Genomic DNA, 5,004 nt, shown 5'->3' on the forward strand with positions numbered 1-5,004 from the left:
ATAAGATATAAACTACTTAACCACACTGGAAACAGTTGGGCAATTTCCCCCAAAGTACAACACAATATGCATTTTGGCTTTCAGCCTCCACTACAGAGATGAGCCCTGTGTCCACACAGATTGCCCAGGTCCATAAGAGCTGTGTAACAGCCAAACATTGGAAAGGAGCCAAATGTCCATCAACCAGGGTGTATATATGTGCTGATGAATTTTCTAACCAGAAATAACTATTTGGAAATGAACATTTGATACATGCAACAGCCTGCTTGAATACTGGACCACTTGTGGGAGTTGGCAGAAGCTGGGCATGGAGGGATGCACATTGCTTTGGCCTGGAAGGGAGGCTGTGTTGGGTGTGAACTGGGATGTTCTATGTGTCAGGGAATGGCACTTGAGGTCGGGAGTGAGGAATGGAGTTTTCCAAGCTGTGGCCAGCCTCTTCAGCCTCGTTGCCTGGCAGCCTGATCTCCTAGGATAGTCAGTGAAGGGCTTTCCTCTGTTGTTCTTCCACAGCCTCAGATTCCGTGGCTAGCTCTACCAAGGTCTCCTCATCATCCTGGGCATGGTGGCAAGCCATAGAACCTGCTGTCTCCTTCTACCCTGCATCCTAAACTGAGAATGGGAGCAGTGCTCACACTAGTATGGTAAACAAACTGGACTACATGAACATGTAAGGTTTTTTGTTGAACCCTGAAATAGGGGAACCTTGGAGCACTGAAAATATTTTTAGTTTGTATAGAAAATAAGTAATATTCTTAAACGTATAGAATTTTATTTTACTCACATTCACCCCATCACATTTCTTTCTTTCTATCCCCTCCTACTGGTCTCCTTTAATTCAAATAGTCACCTACAGCTTTCATGCTGTGTGTGTGTAGGAACCTGTGTTCACCTGAGTCTGGCTTATTTCACAGAGCATGATAACCTCCATCTATCCATTTTCATTTGTATGTCATTCTTTGCTTTTTTAAAAAAAACATAGCGAAACTACTTGTGTATAGTTAGATTTTCTTTATAGACTGTCCTTAAGATTTCACCCACCCAGATCGTATTCTCAGAACCGCCTGACCCAAACACTGTCAACCACTTTGGAAATTACTGAAATGTACTGTCCTACTTACTGTTCTGAAGGTTTACAGAGTTTACACAAACTAAATGGAGGGACATTTTGTCCCTTGTGGGTGCACTGTCATCAGTAAATGTGCTTAATTTTTGATGGCCCAAGGAATTTTACTTGTGTACATTATATGTACAAAAATATATACTGTGGTTTGTGCTTCCTCACATAAGATGCTTATGGGGGTTGAGGAAACATAGTTTGAAGGAATAATTTTCTCAACATTAATTTTATGAAAAACTTTTAAAAAATCAAAACTTAAAGGGACAAAAAAAATCACCTGCTAAGAAAGGAGGGACATGAGGAAGCAAAAGCAGAGGGCAGGATTTAGGGAAGTTGCATGTGCCCCAAGAGCAGTGAAGATGGAAGTTGATGGGGCTATGTTATAGATGACTTTGGGTCTTACTCTCCTAGATGAATGGAAATATGTTTGAGAGCAAATTGCTTTACTCCAGTAGCTTTTGGAGTGAAGTAGGGATCTGGCCTCAGAAGTGTGAGAAGAACCGGGTCTGTGTCAGACTCTGTTTCATGCTTTGAATTGTCCCTTTTATGCCTTAAACCCTTTTGAAGTATGAGCACAGCTTGGAGATGTACAGCAGCTTGTTCTGGAGTGACTGCTGTGCCCCAGAGCCACCGTGACACCAGAGGCCTCACCTGCTGCCGCCAGCACTTTGCTGAGTCCTCTGCCTTTGATGCTGCCAAAGTGGGACAGGGCACTGCAGTCATCCCAAGGGCACGATGGGGGTTTGTTTGGTCTAGAACTGGGGTTTGGAAGTGAGCCACCAAACCTTTACCTAGGACTGGAGGGGTCTCCAGGATACAGCACTTTCACTTTTTGTTTTTTTTTGGTTTTTGGAGACAGGGTTTCTCTGTGTAGCTTTGCGCCTTTCCTGGATCTCACTCTGTAGCCCAGGCTGGCCTTGAATTCACAGAGATCGGCCTGGCTCTGCCTCCCGAGTGCTGGGATTAAAGGTGAGCACCACCACCTTCACTTTTAAAGCAAGACAAACCAGAACTACAGTTCGGTGGTAGATTTTGCTTAGCTTGTGTAAGGCCTATAGTGATATTTTATTTGTATTGAAATGTGATTTTATTTGTATGTCAATAAAGTTGCCTTGAGGTCAGAGCAAGCCAGAGAAGCCGAGCAGTAGTGGGGCACGCCTTTAATCCCAGCACTTGGGAGGCAGAGCTAGGCGGATCTCTGTGTGTTCAAGGACACAGCCAGCATGGCAGACACACGCCTTTAATCTCAATACCAACCATAGACGACCTGGAGGTTTGTACAAACAGGCAGTGACAAGGAGGTCATGTGGCTGGGTTTACAACCAATGAGAAAACAGAACAGAAAGTCTAGAAGTAGGTCTCTTGCGGAGAGGAAGAACCGCAGAAGCAGTGAAGGGTAAGGTTTTCCGCTCTTGCTCTGACCTCGTGGTTTTTAACTCTGCAATCGGTTCTGTGTTTCTTATTTAACAAGCAGGATACATCTACAAAGGCCCTGGGTTTGAAGCCAAGGTAGCAAAAACTAACCTACCAACCAAAACGCGGAAAGAGTTGGTCTTACCGTTTCCAGCGGAGGCCCTTGTACCTTGTGATAAGTGTTGCCTGTCTCTATGGCCCTTAGAATGTGCCCTGTTGACTGGGTTAGGCTGTAGTGGTGAGACAGCTTCAGACGCAAATGAAAGAAAGGAGACGATGTTCTTTTTATTGCTCTTTTATTGCTATGCTATCTAAATGTCAGGATCACTAGGCAAAATGTTTCCAGCCTTTTCTACCTTCCATTTCCAGTTGCAAATAGTAGCCTATGGTTGGATGGAAATGGTACGTTTATGATTGGGTGGACTTGTTGGTGTGAAAATGGCGTCTTTAAAACAGTCTTAGCCTAACCTGTAGCAAATCCCACGCCCTTTGAAGAAGGGCATGGTGTCAGAGACAGTCTACTTGTTGGGCTTCTTCTGGTTCCAGGATGCACTTTGAGCACCTTGAGAGGCCTGCTGCCCTGAAGTGCCCTTATCTTGAGTCTGGCCAGCGGCCACATCAGAATCTGACTCCGCCTTACTGTCTGCAGAGCAGCAGTTGGGTTGAGCGCAGCAAGGTGGAGGTTGCGGGCAGCATGTGCACTTTTTCGGGCAGCACGAGCATTTCTGCGGGCAGCACGGGGGTTTCAGCGGACACGGACAGGGCGGTTTCGGCGGACAGCATGGGGATTTGGGCGGGCAGCATGGGGACTTGGGGCAGCAAGGTTTCTGCGGACAGCATGGTTTGGGTGGGCAGCATGGCTTGGGTGGGCAGCATGGAGGGCTTGGCGGGCAGCACTGGTTGTTTTTTGGGTCACTCATCTTCTTTGTAGTTGAAGTTCCTAGAAGAAAAAAAAAAGAATGTTTGAATGACAAGACTGTCTGGAGGCCTGGCTTCATCATCACCTTCCTTGATCTTCCTTGGTCTGAGTCCTCAGGGTGAAAACCAAGACCTTGGTAAACCAAGACCACTCCGAAGCCACAGCTAGTCCCCAGCCATGCCTTTGCAGGTATCTATGTGTCTGTTCCTTACTTGGCAGCCATTTTCCAGGGAAGGAATCTAAAGTTACAGACATGTAATAAATTTGCTCTAAGTCTCTTAGTCGAAGAGCAGAGAGACTCTTAACCTGACTGAGTCATGTCATAAGCTTACACCGGTGTAAAAGTTGAACATTTTTATATACCACTTTAAATATAAAGACGACTGAAATTCAAACATCTTAGTTTGTAAATGGATTCAAAATGGATTCCATCTTCCCCCCCCCCCAGATCATGTGTATATTCAGATCTAAATGTGGTACATTAGGATTTTCAGAGCCGCCAGCCGTCACTCTCTTTCCAACTGTCCTGGATCACTCCGCGCTCCTTGAAACACAGGCCATCCGTCTACTGCCATTGCTAGTGGCAACAAGAAAACGCAAATAAGGCACTGCCCCAGGCATTGTCGGCAACAGGGTAAAGCCTAGCTCTGTGAGCCACAGGCTGAGGTAGCACCATTCACGTCTCCAGGCTACTGTTTGTTTCTTCTCTAAGGCAGCAGCTTTGCGGGGGGGAAGGGTGATGAGGAGGGAACTAGATTAGAAACTCAACCATTCAAAATTTTTGCAATGTTCTTATTCTTTCTTTGGTGAATAGTAAAATCCCAAACAACTCTTTGTTTCAGTTAACTGACCCGCCTCCTGCCAAGCAAGTTTCTCAGGAGGTTCCTTAAGTCTACTTCCTATATGTGAGCCCTGTACATTTCCTATGTCTTCTATGGAATATTGATCAGAACCGCTGTCATGTCTCTAGTACAGGACAGGTTAGAAAGTGACCAAGAATCACAAGCAGACACACCAGGGCTATCATAGAACTGTGGAGCAGATGCCTAAGGAAGCAGGATGATCTTGTATACCCTTGATATATACATCAAGTTCATAAGACCACACATCCATGATGGGTGGTAGTTGCCAGGCCTCTCAGAGGCGTGTCATCTAAGCGGAGGAAGATGGGTGTGGGAGGTGAAGTTTCAGCTACCCTCCCAACCTGTGGCACCCACAGGTATGTTTAAGAACACCTCTGGCACAAACTAGCTTTTAAAATGCAGCCAGCTATTGATACGTGCTTGTATACATGCATATTCGTGTGTGTGTGTGTGTGTGTGTGTGTGTGTGTGTGTGTGTGTCTATGTCTGTGTGCGTGCAAATGTATGTGTGCTTGCTCTTTCATCAGAGTGATACAAGGAAGGAAGTTATTTGAGGTTAGTGGCAGTGCCTGCCAGCTGGATCAAATAGAGATTAATTTTAATTTCTCATTAGGATTTGCAGCTGGGTGAGGCCTTCTCTAATGGTGCTTGCTCTGCTGAGGCTTTGGTCTCCTGCAGTGGGCCCTTCC

This window comes from Onychomys torridus, chromosome 6 (genome assembly GCF_903995425.1).
Source record: "Onychomys torridus chromosome 6, mOncTor1.1, whole genome shotgun sequence".
Lineage (NCBI taxonomy): Eukaryota > Metazoa > Chordata > Mammalia > Rodentia > Cricetidae > Onychomys > Onychomys torridus.